We start from the raw sequence: 21398 nt of genomic DNA on the forward strand, positions 1-21398 counted from the left end.
CAAGAGATGAGGCAGCGACTCCAATAGGAAGCCAACCGGTCCAGAGACAATTAGGAAGACGAGGGGGATAGCTAGGGACGAAGCCATCGTCGAAGGCCAGCCACTCCAGATGAACTGAGCTCAAAGCTTCTTCGAGAAATGAAGAAGGAAATGGACAAACTGAGGAACGCCATTAAAGAAAAAACGGATCAAAGCTTGGACAGGATGGTCAGGACGACAGATTCCCCCTTCACGGCAGCAGTTCTTGAATGCCCAGTATCGTCAAAGTTTCACCTGCCTCAGCTTGAGCAGTTTGACAGGCTTAAGGATCCCTTAGACCATCTCAATACTTTCAAGACGACACTAGGTCTCCAACAGCCCCCCGACGAAATACTGTGCCGCTCTTTCCCTACCATTCTCAAAGGAGTTGCGAGGGAATGGTTCACCAAGCTACCCACCTCATCCATTGACAGCTTCAAACAGTTGAGCAGTTCCTTCCTATGCCACTTCGTGGAGGGACAACGCCCGAGAAGGCCAGCAGACTACCTACTCACCATTAAACAGGGAGAGAGGAAGACTTGAGGCTGTACGTAAAACGCTTCACCCACGAAACTTTGGAGGTAGACGAAGTTGATGACAAGGTGCAGTTGACAACCTTTAAAGCTAGATTGAAATCTAGGGAGATCGTGGTCTCACTCGCAAAGAATCCTCCAAAAATGATGGCCGAGATGCTCTTGTAGGCGTAGAAGTACATGAATGCTGAAGATGCTTTAGCCGCGATAAAAGATGAAGGGAAAACTAGTGAGAAGGGAAGGAAAGTGGACGATTGGAGAGGACGAAAAAAAGGAATGCCCAGATTGTTAGACTAACATCGGGAATAAAGGGAAAGACGAGAAAACTCCTCAGACGGTAAAATTTACTCCTTTGGTCGTGCCTGTTGACAAAACTATGGTGCAGATTAAAGATGGGCACTACCTCAAATGGCCTAGGACATTACATTCGTTACCTAACGTACGTGATAGGAAGAAGTACTACCGCTTCCATAATTATCATGGCCATTACACAGAGGATCGCAGAGACTTGAAGGAGCAGATAGAGGAGCTCATATGAAAAGGAAAATTGTAGAGGTTTGTAAAAAAGGGAGCGCCCAGTAGGACTAGGGACAATGAAAGTTGATTCTCCCTCCATCCTCTAAATCCTTCACTTCTTGGATGGCTTCCGGAGGTTGGAGCGATTTTGTCGCACATTTGGGAGCATCTCTAGCAGCTCAATGAGCTAAGGATAGACATTTTTTCAGCTCAACTTCACAATGCTCTTCTTGCATAGCAAAGTATCATAATATTTCTCTTAGGAACGGTAGGTTGAGGTGAGAAACACCATCTCTGTGCTGGTTGCATTTTTGAAGGCACCATTTCGCTTCTTCCAGCTGCTTAACTCCCTAGTGGAGTCACGGAAAATGTTGGGGATGGTTTGCGATAGGGGCCAAAAATGCAAGATTAGCCCAAATCCCCTCTTGGGTTCTATAGAAGTGTTTACTTGTGGATAATCAAGTCCAAAATTTCAATATTTAGTACATAAAGGATAATGGTGCTTTAACAAGGGAGAAATCATAATGCCAATAACAAAAATGTTGAAAAATGTTTAGAAACACAACAAGTTTGAAACTTCGACCGACAATAAGTGAGAAAATAAAATTGAGAGAGGTTGTGAGGAAGAGAGGGGAGGTTTCCTTGTACCCATATTTCCACCCCCAAGTTTCAGAATTGTGATAATGTTAGCTAGCTAAATGGGCTTTTGTTCTAAAGTTTCAGCTCTATGGGTAGAACGTAGTTCGTTTTTTTTTGAGATGAATGGAGAGTTTTATATTGAGTTTGGGGTGCTACTAATGACTGCCTTTTGGTCAATATAAAAGGCTACCCCAAGGTGCTAAGCAAGTAGTAATTTTCTGGTTTGCTTTTGTTAAAATAAAAGGAAGGCTGTTGTGCTAACTATGTTTAAAGGCAAAAAAAGGTTCGAGCAGAGGTGCTACCAGTGTCCCTTACCCACTTGGTAGCACGCATGGGTTGGCTCACAAAAAAGGTCTGAAAGAAACTGACCCATACCCTCCAAACCACACTTCCACTATTTCCCCCATATGTCGTATGGGCGTAGGTCATGCTTAAAAGAATAAAAGTATAATATGATATAATGCATGAATTGATACCATAATGAGGTCAGGCTCGATTGGGTCGAGCTTGTAGAAAATGTGTCATGAAAATGGATATCAACACTTTTTTTGGGTTTGTGTTCTTATGTGTTCTCGACAAAGAGCTTGGGTTCTTGTGTTCTCTTGATAAAGAGGAACTCAAATCTGAATTAATGTGTTTTTAGTTTTTAATTCTTTTTTTTTCTTTTTTTCCGTCGTTAAATTGAGAAATTAAAATTTTAAACTATATGTTGACATGGATGTTTAAATAAAATTTTTAAAATATTAGTTTAATGGCCACATTAGCATTTACTATGCTAACAGTGCACTCCATCTGCCACATAGACAATTTCCATTAGTGTTGTAACGGTAGTGATAAAATCGAGATAATTTTTTTTTGTTTTTTATTTTAGGGAGTAAATGTGGAAAATTTAAAAAGTAGGGATCAAGATGGGAATAAGGTCAAAATGTAGGGACCAAAATGGTATTTCCTCATTTTTTTCTCTCTTACTATTAATAGGAACCTCAAGTTTTCCTCCATGGGAGAACTAGATAATATAACTGAATGGCTAGCTCCAGATATCTTTGGGCAAAAGGCGATAATGATAGAGGGGCATATTTTGTTATTTAGATTTTTATTAAATATTACTAGCTTTATATATATATATATATATATATATATATATATATAATTTTTTTAATTTATTTTTCTCGTTTTTTGAGATGCAAAAACATTAATTAAGTTTTTATATTCAAATTCCTCTAACATCTCTTTTTCAATTGACAATTTAAGTTATCTGCTTTATCTTTCTTATAACATATGCATATAAGATTTTATGAATTTTAACTTTATAATAATTTCCGTCGTTATCTTCCAACGCATCTCCATTAATATTTTATTTTATTTATCATTATCAGATTTTCACCCAAATTTTCTGTTATATATTGGTTATAAAGAGATCGTTTTTTTTTTTGTTTTTTTTCTTTTTTTTAATATTGGTTGCTAGTAACAAATTTATAAAGAGATCTTTCTTTTTTCAACTAATTCTTCTAATCTTTTTTTCATTTTTCAATTTTTCATATTCATATACATATTTTATTGCAAACATTTGTATTACAAATAAAAGAAATACTATATATACTTTACACTATAAAATTATAATATAATTAGAATGAAACAATATTTAAAGTGTAGAATAATAAAACTTGATTAATAAAAAGACACTATTGGAACTTTTTTTTTTCTTAAACATGTTCATAATATTACTTAGAAACAACCAACTTAATACAAAAACAAAAAATTTGGCTTTATTAAAAGCAAGCAAACATTCCATCATAGGCATCGGGTCATTCAAAAGAAGGAGGTCAGTTCTTCGTACAACACTCATTTCAGCTAGATTGTCAATGCATCTAGTTTTCCTATAAGCATGTGACATCGTGCAATAAAAGAAGATCCTCACCAAGTTTCCTCAATCAAAAAACCTTAGAGCACTAGCATTTGGAGGTGTAAAAACCCTCCAATTGCTATTTTAGCCACCAAAATCATAAAAACATGCTCCAGCTGGGTTGCTATATCTAAAAAAATTTGCAACCCAGCTATAGTAAGATGGTGCATTTGTAACCTGGCTGTTGCTAGATGCAAACTTGATTTAAGCTATTTTATTACTCTCTGGACCCACTACTCTTTCCCCTTACTCTCTTCCCTCATATCTTAGCCTCTCTCTCTCTCTCTCTCTCTCTATGTTTTGTTTTCCCTCCTTTCTTTGTCTCGATCCATCTCTCAGATCAGTATTGAGGGTGTGGAGCAGTGAAGATCAGCATGGAGAGTGTGGGTTTGTGGAGATTGGCGTGGAGAGTATGGTGGTGCTGATGGTGGGTGGGTTTAATGGGTCGTGATGGTGGTGGTGCCGATTGTGGTGGTTTTTGTAATGGGTAGGTTTGTTGTGAAGGGGTGTTTTGGTGATGGTGGTGCCGATGGTGGGTGGGTTTAATGGGTTTGATGGGTGTGAGTTTGATCGGCCTTGGGTGGGCATGGGTTTGATGGGTTTTGCTTTGCAGGTTCATGGTGGTGGGGATGGGTTCGACTTCTCCTCTTCTGATCTCTTTGGGATTTTGATTGAGGTTTAGAGGGTGGGTTCAATTGATTTACATCAAGATTGAATTTCAAATCTATGATGGTGGTGCTGGTGGTGGATTTTGGTTGATTTGTGCGTTTTGGTGGTTTCTTGTGATAGTTGGTGGTGGTTTTGGATGGCCGGTTTTGGTTGATTTTGGGGGTTTGGTGGTTTGTTGTGATGTCTGGTGATGCTGTGGTGGTGGTTCGGTGGGTTTGGTATAGGCTTTTTGGGTGGATCTTAGTGGTTTGCCGTGTGAATGGTGGTGGGTCAAGGTATTTTGTTGAGCCTATGGTGGTGGGTCTTGGTGTTTTGCTGGGTTTCTAGTCATGGTTCAATTGTTTTTTATTCCTATTTTTTTATGGGTTGTGGGTGATGTTGGTAGATAGGAATGGGGAAGAGTTGTTGTGTAGAATAGAGAGACGGGAGAGAAGAGAGAAAAATAGATTTTTTTAAATATAATTTGAATGTGTAATATATATTATTTTATTATGATATATGTAAAAATGGAAACAGGAATGTAAGGTGAGTTGTAAAATAGGATAGTAAAATAGATAAAATAGCGTTTGAGGATGTAAAATATGTGTTTTTTACATCCCGTTGCTTGTGCGTTTAATTAGAAGTGTTTACTTGTGGATAATCAAGTCCAAAATTCCAATATTTAGTACATAAAGGATAATGGTGCTTTAACAAGGGAGAAATCAAAAGGCCAATAACAAAAATGTTGAAAAATGTTTAGAAACACAACAAGTTTTAAACTTCAACCCACAATAAGCGAGAAAATAAAATTGAGAGAGGTTGTGAGGAAGAGAGGGGAGGTTTCCTTGTACCCATATTTCCAAACCCAAGTTTCAGAATTGTGATAATGTTAGCTAGCTAAATGGGCTTTTGTTCTAAAGTTTCAGCTCTATGGGTAGAACGTAGTTCGTTTGTTTTTGAGATGAATGGAGAGTTTTATATTGAGTTTGGGGTGCTACTAATGACTGCCTTTTGGTCAATATAAAAGGCTACCCCAAGGTGCTAAGCAAGTAGTAATTTTCAGGTTTGCTTTTGTTAAAATAAAAGGAAGGCTGTTGTGCTAACTATGTTTAAAGGCAAAAAAAGGTTCGAGCAAAGGTGCTACCAGCGTCCCTTACCAACTTGGTAGCACGCATGGGTTGGCTCACATAAAAGGTCTGAAAGAAACTGACCCATACCCTCCAAACCACACTTCCTCTATTTCCCCCATATGTCGTATGGGCGTAGGTCATGCTTAAAAGAATAAAAGTATAATATGATATAATGCATGAATTGATAACATAATGAGGTCAGGCTCGATTGGGTCGAGCTTGTAGAAAATGTGTCATGAAAATGGATATCAACAATTTTTTTGGGTTTGTGTTCTTATGTGTTCTCGACAAAGAGCTTGGGTTCTTGTGTTCTCTTGATAAAGAGGAACTCAAATCTGAATTAATGTGTTTTTAGTTTTTAATTCTTTTTTTTTCTTTTTTTTCCGTTGTTAAATTGAGAAATTAAAATTTTAAACTATATGTTGACATGGATGTTTAAATAAAAATTTTAAAATATTATTTTAATGGCTACATTAGCATTTATTGTGCTAACAGTGCACTCCATTTGCCACGTAGACAATTTCCATTAGTGTTGTAACGGTAGTGATAAAATCGAGCTAATTTTTTTTTGTTTTTTTATTTTAGGGAGTAAATGTGGTAAATTTAAAAAGTAGGGATCAAGATGGGAATAAGGTCAAAATGTAGGGACCAAACTGGTATTTCCTCATTTTTTTCTCTCTTACTATTAATAGGAACCTCAAGTTTTCCTCCATGGGAGAACTAGATAATATAACTGAATGGCTAGCTGGAGATATCTTAGGGCAAAAGGCGATAATGATAGAGGGGCATATTCTGTTATTTAGATTTTTATTAAATATTACTAGCTTTATATATATATATATATATATATATATATAATTTTTTTAATTTATTTTTCTCGTTTTTTGAGATGCAAAAACATTAATTAAGTTTTTATATTCAAATTCCTCTAACATCTCTTTTTCAATTGACAATTTAAGTTATCTGCTTTATCTTTCTTATAACATATGCATATAAGATTTTATGAATTTTAACTTTATAATAATTTCCATTGTTATCTTCCAACGCATTTCCATTAATATTTTATTTTATTTATCATTATCAGATTTTCACCCAAATTTTCTGTTATATATTGGTTATAAAGAGATCGTTTTTGTTTTTCTTTTTTTTCTTTTTTTTTAATATTGGTTGCTAGTAACAAATTTATAAAGAGATCTTTCTTTTTTCAACTAATTCTTCTAATCTTTTTTTCATTTTTCAATTTTTCATATTCATATACATATTTTATTGCAAACATTTGTATTACAAATAAAAGAAAAACTATCTATACTTTACACTATAAAATTATAATATAATTAGAATGAAACAATATTTAAAGTGTAGAATAATAAAACTTGATTAATAAAAAGACACTATTGGAACTTTTTTTTTCTTAAACATGTTCATAATATTACTTAGAAACAACCAACTTAATACAAAAACAAAAAAATTGGCTTTATTAAAAGCAAGCAAACATTCTATCATAGGCATTGGGTCATTCAAAAGAAGGAGGTCAGTTCTTCGTACAACACTCATTTCAGCTAGATTGTCAATGCATCTAGTTTTCCTATAAGCATGTGACATCGTGTAATAAAAGAAGATCCTCACCAAGTTTCCTCAATCAAAAAACCTTAGAGCACTAGCATTTGGAGGTGTAAAAACCCTCCAATTGCTATTTTAGCCACCAAAATCATAAAAACATGCTCCAGCTGGGTTGCTATATCTAAAAAAATTTGCAACCCAGCTATAGTAAGATGGTGCATTTGTAACCTGACTGTTGCTGGCTGCAAACTTGATTTAAATTATTTTATTACTCTCTGGACCCACTACTCTTTCCCATGACTCTCTTCCCTCATATCTTAGCCTCTCTCTCTCTCTCTCTCTCTCTCTCTCTCTCTTTGTTTTGTTTTCCCTCCTTTCTTTGTCTTGATCCATCTCTCAAATCAGCATGGAGGGTGTGGTGAAGGAAAAATTCTGGTTTTGTATCTCATACAAAACACACAGCGGAAGCAACAAACAAGGGTCTATTTCATTCATGATTGATAACGTGCACAATGTAAATTTCAGAATTTAAGAACAAGATAGCATACCTTGGTGTGGAGAAATTCAAAACAAAGATTAGAAGCACTTGGGAACACTTTTAATCTTCACTCCAATTCCACTTTACGCCCAAGATGTGTGGTCTCTCAATCAGTTTTTCAAAGGGAGAATGAAAGTGTGTCTCACACTCTTTCACACACACCGTTTCTTATTTTTTCTTTCTAACTAAAATAAAAATTCTGTATGTTTCTCCCTTTATAACTAACTGATTATCTAATTGGGCTGGCCTATTAGGCCTTTCCAATTGGGCTTTAGTGTGTGGCTTGAAGTGGGACCAAAAGGGACCAATAAGACACTAGCTCCAATGGGCCTTGGGCTTTTCCGTCAACTCTTGACAAGCCCAAAGTTACCAATAATTATATTTAATACCACTATATAAATATAATTGCACTCTAGGCCTTATTAATAAATTATATCCCAAGACTTTATTATGCATGCAACCCCTTCATTAAAATATTCGTAGTAATTCAAAGTCATGAATATAGACTGCCACTTTGAAGATTACTATATCTTAATCCTTGAGTACCCAGTTTAATCCTTTATGTTATTCGTCATATATTTATGAAATCCAATTTCATAAATATATACTTTAGTAACTTCTTACTAAAGTGGTTGGGCCCAACACTCTGAATAACTAAACCCATTAAACTTATCTCAAGGGAATATTTTGTATCTCCATTAAGAGACTATGAATTCCATCTTGAGAATATATGTTCCATCAACACTAAATGCGGATGCCCAACATACTGAGGTTTTGAACGTAACTAATAGATCTCACTCCTGATATATCAAAGCAACAACATCTCATGATCAGGTCTATTATTCTCTCAGGATTTAGAGTTGATGTAAATAGAAGTTATGAGATTTATTATTCATTTGACAGTCGTTAGGAGAATAATAAATCTCACAGCGGTCCAGTTCAATATGTCTTAACTCTTAAAACATATCAACATACCAACTAGAAGTCTCCACTTCCATGATCAAGACAAATCATCTTAGTTGATATGTTATAGTCTTCGCAGATGAAACGCCCAATTTCATCAACGACTATGAACTAAACTTCTGAGTTTACAAAGAACTTGTGATTTATATCTTCTGTGACTTTTCACATAAATCACATACAATGCATCTCATGGACTATGATAATGTCTTAGTTCATTTATAGATAGTCTCATATAATTAAACAATTTTATTATTAAATACATGCCAATAAATTGGGTTTTAGGGCATAAACCCCAACATGTGGAGCAGTGAAAATCAACATGGAGAGTGTGGGTTTGTGGAGATTGGCGTGGATAGTATGGTGGTGCTGATGGTGGGTGGGTTTAATGGGTCGTGACAGTGGTGGTGTCGATTGTGGTGGTTTTTACAATGGGTACGTTTGTTGTGAAGGGGTGTTTTGGCGATGGTGGTGCCGATGGTGGGTGGGTTTAATGGGTTTGATGGGCGTGAGTTTGATCGGCCTTGGGTGGGCATGGGTTTGATGGGTTTTGCTTTGCAGGTTCATGGTGGTGGGGATGGGTTCGACTTCTCCTCTTCTGATCTCTTTGGGATTTTGATTGAGGTTTGGAGGGTGGGTTTAATGGATTTACATCAAGATTGAATTTCAAATCTATGATGGTGGTGCTGGTGGTGAGTTTTGGTTGATTTGTGCATTTTGGTGGTTTCTTGTGATAGTTGGTGGTGGTTTTGGATGGCTGGTTTTGGTTGATTTTGTGGGTTTGGTGGTTTGTTGTGATGTCTGGTGATGCTGTGGTGGTGGTTCGGTGGGTTTGGTATAGGCTTTTTGGGTGGATCTTAGTGGTTTGCCGTGTGAATGGTGGTGGGTCAAGGTGTTTTGTTGAGCCTATGGTGGTGGGTCTTGGTGTTTTGCTGGGTTTCTAGTCGTGGTTCAATTGTTTTTTATTCTTATTTTTTTACGGGTTGTGGGTGATGTTGGTAGATAGGAATGGGGAAGAGTTGTTGTGTAGAATAGAGAGACGGGAGAGAAGAGAGAAAAATAGATTTTTTTAAATATAATTTGAATGTGTAATATATATTATTTTATTATGATATATGTAGAAATAGAAACAGGAATGTAAGGTGAGTTGTAAAATAGGATAGTAAAATAGATAAAATAGCGTTTGAGGATGTAAAATATGTGTTTTTTTACATCCCGTTGCTAGTGCGTTTATAGATCACCTAATAGTCTCAACCCACAAAAGAAAGAAAAAAAAAACTCATAATAAACTCGATTATTTGTACTATCCAAACAAATAAAATGAGCGCCCTTTAGAAAAGCCAAAAACAATTAACAATTAATTTTTCTTTGTTTTTGTTAATAACACGGTGTAATGATATGACAACAAAATAATGGTGAAATAGTGTAATAAGCCTAACATGTAGTGATCAACTGCCAAACGTTTTCATGGTTAGAAAATTAAGGAGGGTAAGTCGGCAGAGCTTTTGTATTCTACATACTAAAATCCCATAGATAGACAATCTTAGTCTCTTAGTATCTACTTTAAGAACCAAAAAATGTTTCCAATTTCAAACTTCTAAATTCTAAGAAAGACAATTGAAAGTATTTGTTGATTTCTTTTGTTTATGATTCAATAGTTGCAATAGAGAAGAGAGAATTTAAGCCCTAAATATTTTCTTTAAAAATACTCAAAAGGTGACAAAACTACAATATTCTTGGCATTACGATCATAATAAATCTTCGTTGGTTATCATAATTATCAAATTTCTTATTTAGATAAAAAGGATTATGCAGTTGCATGGGTTACCGGCTAGAATATAATAATTGACAAAGATCTGTAAACTAATTATAGTAATAATGATAAATATAATAATTGAAAAGGTGAGTTTAGCCTCTCCTATATAGTATTTCTATTTTACACTGTAGACAGCATGTTGCCCATACTAAATTTGGATAGTTTTCGGAGATGATTATTTTTCTATACTTTTCCCCCCCTCTCTAACGAGAAGTATTCAATTCACTTCATGGAGAAAATGAACAAATTTCAAGTGGATAAGAGCTTGCCATTTAAGGCTATGAAGTTAGGGTGATATATTGTTGTAATAATCTTATCTTATAGAATAATGGACCAAAAAAAGACATATTATAATCCTTTAGAGTTATTAGCATAATTCAATCATAAAGTTGTTATAAAATTTTCCTTCCATGGTCAATGAAATTGATTAAATCTTAACTGGTCATCAACGGTTTCTTTATAACGATAAACTATTAATTAATTAGTGAAGGAGGAAGCATGAAAGCTAATAATAGTAAAGAAGTTGAAGGATAAATAGGAGAGTTCTTTGCAACCATGCATAAAATTGGTTAATATCAGTTGGATGGCTTTAATGGTGATGAACTCAGGTACTACAGTATAAATAGCTTCAAACCATATAGGGAAACCGTCATACCATACAACAAATTGGCAATAGCAGAGAAATAATATGGGAAAGAATTTGAGCATTGTAACAATTTCCTTGCTATTTTTGTTGGCATCCACCAGTGCCGTGCAAGTCTTTGATGTTAAATCATATGGAGGACAACCTAATGCTGATATCACCCAGGTATAAATATGTGTAGCACAATTAACTATACCTAATTAACATGAAAAGTGGGTTCTAGTTAACTTAACTAGTAAAGTCTTTTAATGTCAAATAAAAGAACTCGGTTTCAATCTCTGCTTACACTAAAAGCTATTCGGTGTCCTGACCAGATGATACAACATTAACATGAAAAATGATTGTAATATACTAATTTTGATTTATCATTACGTGTTTATTAGGCTTTGACAAAAGCTTGGACAGCTGCGTGCGCGAGCGGGAAGTAAAGTTGTGATTTCGGCGGGGACATACAAACTAGGTGGAGTGACTTTCTTAGGTCCATGCAAAGGTGCTATTGAGTTTAACCTTCAAGGCACCCTAGAGGCCCCATTAGATGATGCCTCCTTCAAGGGTAAAGACTTTTGGGTTTCTTTTGAACGTATCGACAGTCTCACTGTGTCAGGTAGTGGAATTTTTGATGGCAAAGGACAAACAGCATGGCAAAAAAATAATTGTGACAAAGAGTCCGGCTGCAAAAACCTTCCTATCGTAAGATTTCATCAATCTTAATAATTAGCATATAAATTTTCATTATTTTTATGTAGATATATACAGACACTACAACTTTAAGAACTTTAATCATCACGAAATACTAATTCAAGCACTTATTCCTTTAATGATGTTAAGGATATTATCATATTATTAGTAATTTGATGTAAGCTTTATCTAGTGAGGTGTCACAACTCACCAAAAAAGAAAATTCAAAATTTATATATGAGAAAGTCTATTTACAAAATATGGACACAACTTTTGCGCCATGACCCTAACTTGTGCAACTGTGTAATGGAGAAAAAGTGGTGGTTAAAGGTGAAAGTGATGGTTCAACAATCATACTCACATATAACATCAAATTGTGACAAATTGTTTGGTCTAGAAAGAATTTTTTATATTATATTGTTGAAGTAGTACCAACAACATTCATTGATATATATTTGTAATTTTTATAATATAGTAATTCAAAGAAGCGTTAGCATTTTGCTATAATATATTTAAATGAAAATATTTTTAGGAGAATATTTAAATGAAACTATGGCATTCATATTTGGTGTTCGTTTATCTAACTTGTAAACATGAACAGAATATAAGGTTCGATTTTATCACAAATTCAATAGTCCGTGACATTCAATCGAAGGACAGCAAATTTTTCCACATAAACCTTTTGGGATGCAAGGGCTTGCAAATCCAACATGTTACCATAACTGCACCCGGAAATAGCCCTAACACTGATGGAATCCACGTCGGACGTTCATCTGGCATCACCATCACCGATGCCAATATTGGAACAGGTGACGATTGCATCTCCATTGGTGATGGAAGCCAAAATCTTACTATTAACCAAGTGACTTGTGGACCTGGCCATGGTATCAGCGTCGGAAGTCTTGGAAAGTACCCAAATGAACAACCAGTTTCAGGAATTAGAGTAATCGGTGGCACCCTTAGCGGTACAACGAATGGTGTTAGAATCAAAACATGGCCTTCTTCCCCCCCTGGAACTGCTTCTGATATGCATTTCGAGAATGTTATCATGAACAATGTTGCCAATCCTATCCTCATTGATCAAGGCTACTGCCCAAACGGTCAATGCTCAAACAAGGTTATTATAAACATCACAAATATATAAACTCATTTTGATGTTAAAAGTTAAAAAAAGAAAAACAAATTACAGATACTAATATCAAATTCTTGGGTGGGTTTTTGTTTGTTTGTTTTGCTTTCAGTCTCCCTCGAAAGTTAAGATCAGCAATGTTAGCTTCAAGAACATTAGAGGCACTTCTTCAACAAAGGAAGCTGTGCAGCTTATTTGCAGTAAAAGTGTACCATGCCAACAAGTGGAAGTTGCTGACGTTGATCTCGCATTCAAAGGTGCTGGAGGATCTGCTACTTCCACTTGTGTTAATGTCATGCCCACCCTTTCGGGAAAGCAAAATCCTCCTGCTTGCACCATCAAAACATAATAAAGTATCTCCCAAGCTATTGTAACCAATGCAGAATAGGGAAATACTATTTGCAAATAGGTTATATGAGTTCTATTTTAAGTAGAATTTCATTTACTACAGTCTATCATGTTCCCTTTTTCTTTATTTAAATGAAATTGTGGAATGTTGGATAGTTATTTTTAGAGTTGTTTGAGTTCAGGCTTTTACTAAAAGCTACCATGGTCTAGAGTGCTATTGTAGATAGTATTTGTTCTGTTACTATAGCTGGGATATTTCAGAATAAAACAAAAATTGTTATTAGACTCTTTGTAATTTTTTTTATTCTTCACCAAATAAATGCTTGTGTTCATGATATGGTAACATTCAATTGATTTGCATGCATGTTTTTAATGCCGAAATAACTTGCTCTCATAGTCTTCAATGACGATAAGATGTAAAACTTATAAAACGGATGTCATATATTCAAAGTTGTTTCTCTAAATATTGTATACTTTTAATATTTATTTCTATAACAACTAAATTTTAATCACTTTTGATTCTAAAAAAAAAAAAAATTAATCACTTTTATTTCTAAAAATATAACACATATTATTGAAGTTGATTATACCACCAACGTAAAAATTAAGGTAGAAAAAAAAAACCCAATTACATAAATATTTTAGTAAACATACTTAATTTTCTTACTAAAATGAAGCAATTTCGGATGATTAATTAGCATATTCTAACAAATGATTAACACTGAAATTAAAAGATTTCAAGTACGTACCTAAATGGTTTGTTGCATTAACTATTGTCTTTTATCAATATTTTTGTGGCTCAATGACATAACACGCTTTCATTTATTAAGAGAATCAAGGTTCATTCAAAACAACGAATATTTACATTTACATTTACGTCTACGTTTTTTTTTTTTTTTTTTTTTTTTTTTTTCGTTGGTAAAAGATAATTGAGTACGAATTAATCATAACTATTAAATCTAGGCCTGTGTGTATGCATAAAGTTTACATAAATAAAATTGATAAATGTGAAAAATATTTTAAATATAATGGTATCCCCATTGATATAATCTCTACAACCTTTACATTTTAAATAATATTATTTTGATATCCAAAACAACAGTTCCACTTACGTACTATTTACATATTATTGAATTCTATTATTATTATATCATGTATAGTAAATATGAATGCTACATCATTCCAAGGCAAACATAACTATCTACTCAGCTACTACTAATGATTGTGATTGAAAATAACAAAACTTCAATTTGCAAAATGCAATAGCAACCAATGGGCCACTGCTAACACAATATTAAGAAACAAGGCTAGATCCTTACAACAGCTTAATGATAATTTTAATCAATTTAATCAAATATTAACTGAATGGTTAAGCAATCAAGATTCAAGTTTGACATTGTTCATGGACAAACGTTTCAATGTAGTGAAGAATATACACACCCACACAAAGACTTTATAGGGCAAAACCCCAAACTGTAAAAAACACTACGAGACTAAGCCCAACTCAATAACTCTGCTACTAAAGGATGCTACAATACATTATTTACTCATACGATGTTCCCGTACTTGCAACCGGTTTCGGAAATTATCTCCTCGCTTCGGCTAGCTCTTGTAGATGCTGCTATAGACATCAAAATCTTATGATGTATTCGCATTTGCTTGATTGATCATGATGAAATATTTGTGATCCAATTAATTTTCATTTGATGATGTATCAACAACGAACAATCAAAAAATGAAATCAAGCCACATGGCAAGCCCATGAGTTACTACAACACACATAGAAACGACACTTCCCACACGAGCAAAGTACCACATTTTAGCCATGTCATTTCGCACATGCGCATCATCCCAGATAACCTGGTCAAACAGGACGGTCCGGTTCAGATTTAAAAACAGTGCTTATTATGTGGCGCTCTAAGCTTCTATTTAGTCTTTTTAACCTTATTTCATTAAATTTTTTAACTGTTACCTCATAGATTAGAGTAACTTGTAAAGTTGTTATTTATAACTATTTTGTCTTATTGGTCCCTTTTGGTCCCACTTCAAGCCACACACTAAAGCCCAATTGGAAAGGCCCAATAGGCCAACCCAATTAGATAATCAGTTAGTTATAAAAGGAGAAACATACATAATTTTTTATTAAGAAAAAAGAATTAGAGAGAGACATCATTGTGAAATGGTGTGTATGTGAGAGTGAGATACTCTATCATTCTCCATTGAAAACTGATTAAGAGACCACACATCTTGGGCATAAAGTGGAATTGGAGTGACGATTAAAAGTGTTCCCAAGTACTTCTAATCTTGGGCAAAAAGTGAAATTTACATAGTGCACGTTGTCAATTATGAATGAAATAGATCATTGTTTGTTGCTTCCGCTATGTGTTTTGTATGAGATACAAAACTAGATTTTTCAACAGTAATGTAGGGTAAAAACAAAGGGAATGAAATAAAAATGGGTAAAGTGTTTATTTGTTCTGACAATATTATTGATTGTCTTTCTATTTTAACTACTGTTAAGCATGAATTAGATAATTATGAATTAGATGATAATTCTGAATTAGGTAATAATTCACATGTGAAATCATTAAAGAGAAAGTTCCCTTCTACTAGTAAAGCATATCTTTGGCACTTGCGTTTGGGTCATATTAATTCAAACAGAATTCAAAGACTTGTCAAAGATGGACTCTTAGGGCTCATGGACTTTGATGAATTTTCAGTTTGTGAATCTTGTTTGGAAGGTAAAATGACCAAACGACCTTTTAATGCAAAAGGTAGAAGAGCTCAAGATTTGCTAGAACTAGTATATTCAGATGTATGTGGTCCTATGTCAATCCAGGCAAGAGGTGGTTATGATTATTTCATTACTTTCACTGATGATTACTCTAGATTTTGTTATGTGTACCTAATGAAACGGAAGTCCGAAGCTTTTGACTAGTTCAAAGAGTTTAGGGCTGAAGTTGAGAATCAATTGGGTAAACGCATAAAGGCTATTCGATCTGATTGAGGTGGCGAATACCTTCTTGGGGATTTTAAGGATTACTTGAGTAAAAATGGGATTATATCCCAATTGATTGCACCTAGATCTCCACAACAAAATGGTGTTGTAGAAAGAAGGAATATGACTTTTTTAGATATGATTAGATCCATGATGAGTTATTCAACTCTACCAATTTCTTTTTGGGGATATGCCTTAAGTGCTGCAATGTATTTTCTAAATTTAGTACCTTTGAAGTCTATTCCTAAAACACCTATAGAGTTGTGGAATGGGCGTAAGCCTAGTATGAGACATCTCCATATTTGGGGTTGTCCAGCACATGTGTTAAAATGAAAGTCTGACAAGTTACTGTCTAAAACAGAAGTGGTTTCCTTTGTAGGGTATCCAAAAGGAACAGTTGGAGGTTTATTCTATAGTCATAAGGATAATATAGTGTTTGTTAGCACAAATGCCAAATTCTTGGAGATTGACTATATGAATAATTTTACTCCTAGAAGTAAAGTTGTCTTAGCTGAAATGAATGAACCTGTAGTTAAACAACCAATAGATGAAACTAGGGATGATGTGGATGTATTAGATACACCACAAGATAGTACTCATGATATGTCTAGTACACAAGCGCCTTGTCGTAGTAGGAGAATTGTTCGGCCTTCTGTGAGATTTATAGGTTTGGGAGAAACTTATGAAGCTATCTCAGAAGAGGCTGAATCGGATCCCTACACTTATGATGAAGCAATAAATGATATAGATGCACATCATTGGGTTCAAGCTATGAAATCTGAATTGGATTCTATGTATTCCAATGATGTATGGGATCTTGTAGAGGCGTCTAACGGCATTAAACTTGTTGGTTGCAAATGGGTTTACAAGAGAAAGAGAGGGATAAATGGAAAGGTTGAAACCTTTAAAACAAGACTAGTGGCGAAAGGGTACACAAAAAAAGAAAGCATTGACTATGATGAAACTTTTTTGCCAGTAGCCATGCTTAAATCTATCAGAATTCTCTTATCCGTTACTGCTCATTATGATTATGAGATTTGGCAAATGGATGTCAAGAGTGCATTTCTTAATGTCAATCTTAAAGAAGAAATCTATATGTTGCAACCGGATGGTTTCATAGCAAAGAACTAAGAGCATATTGTTAGGATTAGTGCCCTTAAATCCTATTATATGATGTTATGTATGATATTATGTATGACATTATGTATGACATGATGTATGACTTAATAATGTGATTGATAAAGTTATTTTATTATTATCTAAAATAATGGTAACATGAATATGAGACATTATCATATAGTCCATGAGATGCATTGTATGTGATTTATGTGAAAAGTTACAGAAGATGTAAATCACAATTTCTTTGTAAACTCAGAATTTATAGTTCGTAGTCAGTAATGAAATTGGGCATTTCATCTGCGAAGACTATAACGTATCAACTAAGATGATTTGTCTTGATCATGGAAGTGGAGACTTCTAGTTGATATTTTGATATGTTTTAAGAGTTAAGACATATTGAACAGGACCGCTGTGAGATTTATTATTCTCCTAACGACTGTCAAATGAATAATAAATCTCACGACTTCTATTTGCATGAACTCTTAATCCTGAGAGAATAATGGACTTGATCATGAGGTGTAGGTTGCTTTGATATATCAGGAGTGAGATCTAAAGTGATGGTCAAAACCTCAGTATGTTGGGCAGCCATATTTAGTGTTGATGGAACATATATTCTCAAGATGGAATTCATAGTCTCTTGATGGAGATATAAAATATTCCCTTGAGATAAGTTTAATGGGTTCAGTTATTCAGAGAGTTAGGCCTAACCACTTTAGTAAGAAATTACTAAAGTATATATTTATGAAATTGGATTTCATAAATATATAATGAATAACTTCAAATAATTAAACCGGGTACTCAATGATAAGATGTAGTAATTTACAAAGTGGCAGTCCACATTTATGACTTTGTGTTACTACGAATATTTTATGAAGGGGTTGCATGTATGATAAAGTCTTGAGATATAATTTATTAATAAGGCCTAGAGTGCAATTATATTTATATAGTGGTATTAAATATAATTAATGGTAACTTTGGACTTGTCAAGAGTTGACGGAAAAGCCCAAGGCCCATTGGAGCTAGTGTCTTATTGGTCCCTTTTGGTCCCACTCCAAGTCACACACTAAAGCCCAATTGGAAAGGCCCAATAGGCCAGCCCAATTAGATAATCCGTTAGTTATAAAGGGAGAAACATATAGAATTTTTATTAGAAAGAAAAGAAATTAGAAACGGTGTGTGAGAGAGTGTGAGACACACTTTCATTCTCCCTTAAAAACTGATTGAGAGACCACACATCTTGGGCGTAAAGTGGAATTGGTGTGAAGATTAAAAGTGTTCCCAAGTGCTTCTAATCTTTGTTTTGAATTTCTCCACACCAAGGTACGCCATCTTGTTCTTAAATTCTAAAATTTACGTAGTGCACGTTATCAATCATAAATGAAATAGATCCTTATCTGTTGCTTCCACTATGTGTTTTGTATGAGACACAAAACCAGAATTTTTCCTTCACATATGGTATGCAAGTTGAAAAGGTCCATTTATGGACTTAAATAAGCATCTAGGTCATGGAACATCAGATTTGATCAGGCAATCAAATTATTTGGATTTGAACAAAATCTTGATGAACCATGTGTGTACAAAAGACATCAAGGTAAAGTAATAATGTTCCTAGTGCTTTACGTTGATGATATTCTCCTTATTGGGAATGATGTAGGGGTAATGTCATCGGTAAAGGTTTGGTTGTGAAGTCAATTTGATATGAAGGACTTGGGTGAGGCTAACTTTATTCTAGGGATCAAGCTTTGGCAAGATCGCAAGAATAAGATGTTAGGCTTATCACAAACTGGATATATAGATAAGGTTCTAGAACGGTTTAGCATGCAAAACTCCAAGAAAGGATTACTTCCTTTTAGACATGGAGTTCCTGAGTCTGATGACCAAAGGTCTAAGACTCAAGAGGAAGAAAACATGATGAGACAAGTTCCTTATGCTTCTGTGGTAGGAAGTCTCATGTATGCCATGCTTTGTACAAGGATAGATATTTGTTATTCAGTTGGCATAGTCGGCCGATATTAATCAAATCCAAGACCTAAACATTGGCAAGCCGTAAAGCATATTCTCAAGTATATACGGAGAACGAGAGATTATATGCTTGTTTATTGTTGTGAGTGTTGGATAATCGAATTGTGATAATGTTAGCTAGCTAAATGGGCTTTTGTTCTAAAGTTTCAGCTCTATGGGTAGAACGTAGTTCGTTTGTTTTTGAGATGAATGGAGAGTTTTATATTGAGTTTGGGGTGCTACTAATGACTGCCTTTTGGTTAATATAAAAGGCTACCCCAAGGTGTTAAGCAAGTAGTAATTTTCAGGTTTGCTTTTGTTAAAATAAAAGGAAGGCTGTTGTGCTAACTATGTTTAAAGGCAAAAAAAGGTTCGAGCAAAGGTGCTACCAGTGTCCCTTACCAACTTGGTAGCACGCATGGGTTGGCTCACATAAAAGGTCTGAAAGAAACTGACCCATACCCTCCAAACCACACTTCCTCTATTTCCCCCATATGTCGTATGGGCGTAGGTCATGCTTAAACGAATAAAAGTATAATATGATATAATGCATGAATTGATAACATAATGAGGTCAGGCTCGATTGGGTCGAGCTTGTAGAAAATGTGTCATGAAAATGGATATCAACAATTTTTTTGGGTTTGTGTTCTTATGTGTTCTCGACAAAGAGCTTGGGTTCTTGTGTTCTCTTGATAAAGAGGAACTCAAATCTGAATTAATGTGTTTTTAGTTTTTAATTCTTTTTTTTTCTTTTTTTTCCGTTGTTAAATTGAGAAATTAAAATTTTAAACTATATGTTGACATGGATATTTAAATAAAAATTTTAAAATATTATTTTAATGGCCACATTAGCATTTACTATGCTAACAGTGCACTCCATTTGCCACGTAGACAATTTCCATTAGTGTTGTAACGGTAGTGATAAAATCGAGATAATTTTTTTTTGTTTTTTATTTTAGGGAGTAAATGTGGTAAATTTAAAAAGTAGGGATCAAGATGGGAATAAAGTCAAAATGTAGGGACCAAACTGGTATTTCCTCATTTTTTTCTCTCTTACTATTAATAGGAACCTCAAGTTTTCCTCCATGGGAGAACTAGATAATATAACTGAATGGCTAGCTGGAGATATCTTAGGGCAAAAGGCGATAATGATAGAGGGGCATATTCTGTTATTTAGATTTTTATTAAATATTACTAGCTTTATATATATATATATATATATATAATTTTTTTAATTTATTTTTCTCGTTTTTTGAGATGCAAAAACATTAATTAAGTTTGTATATTCAAATTCCTCTAACATCTCTTTTTCAATTGACAATTTAAGTTATCTGCTTTATCTTTCTTATAACATATGCATATAAGATTTTATGAATTTTAACTTTATAATAATTTCCGTTGTTATCTTCCAACGCATTTCCATTGATATTTTATTTTATTTATCATTATCAGATTTTCACCCAAATTTTCTGTTATATATTGGTTATAAAGAGATCGTTTTTGTTTTCCTTTTTTTTCTTTTTTTTAATATTGGTTTCTAGTAACAAATTTATAAAGAGATCTTTCTTTTTTCAACTAATTCTTCTAATCTTTTTTTCATTTTTCAATTTTTCATATTCATATACATATTTTATTGCAAACATTTGTATTACAAATAAAAGAAAAACTATCTATACTTTACACTATAAAATTATAATATAATTAGAATGAAACAATATTTAAAGTGTAGAATAATAAAACTTGATTAATAAAAAGACACTATTGGAACTTTTTTTTTCTTAAACATGTTCATAATATTACTTAGAAACAACCAACTTAATACAAAAACAAAAAAATTGGCTTTATTAAAAGCAAGCAAACATTCCATCATAGGCATTGGGTCATTCAAAATAAGGAGGTCAGTTCTTCGTACAACACTCATTTCAGCTAGATTGTCAATGCATCTAGTTTTCCTATAAGCATGTGACATCGTGCAATAAAAGAAGATCCTCACCAAGTTTCCTCAATCAAAAAACCTTAGAGCACTAGCATTTGGAGGTGTAAAAACCCTCCAATTGCTATTTTAGCCACCAAAATCATAAAAACATGCTCCAGCTGGGTTGCTATATCTAAAAAAATTTGCAACCCAGCTATAGTAAGATGGTGCATTTGTAACTCCGACCGTTGCCGGGCTGCAAACTTGATTTAAATTATTTTATTACCCTCTGGACCCACTACTCTT

The 21398-nt window shown here is 34.1% G+C and overlaps 1 pseudogene; it reads left to right on the plus strand.

Moving 5' to 3' along the window:
- Positions 1-10949: 10949 nt before the first annotated feature.
- Positions 10950-13060, plus strand: LOC142616475 (exopolygalacturonase-like; annotated as a pseudogene).
- The last annotated feature ends 8338 nt before the right edge of the window (positions 13061-21398 follow it).

This window comes from Castanea sativa, chromosome 11 (genome assembly GCF_040712315.1).
Source record: "Castanea sativa cultivar Marrone di Chiusa Pesio chromosome 11, ASM4071231v1".
Classification (NCBI taxonomy): Eukaryota; Viridiplantae; Streptophyta; class Magnoliopsida; order Fagales; family Fagaceae; genus Castanea; species Castanea sativa.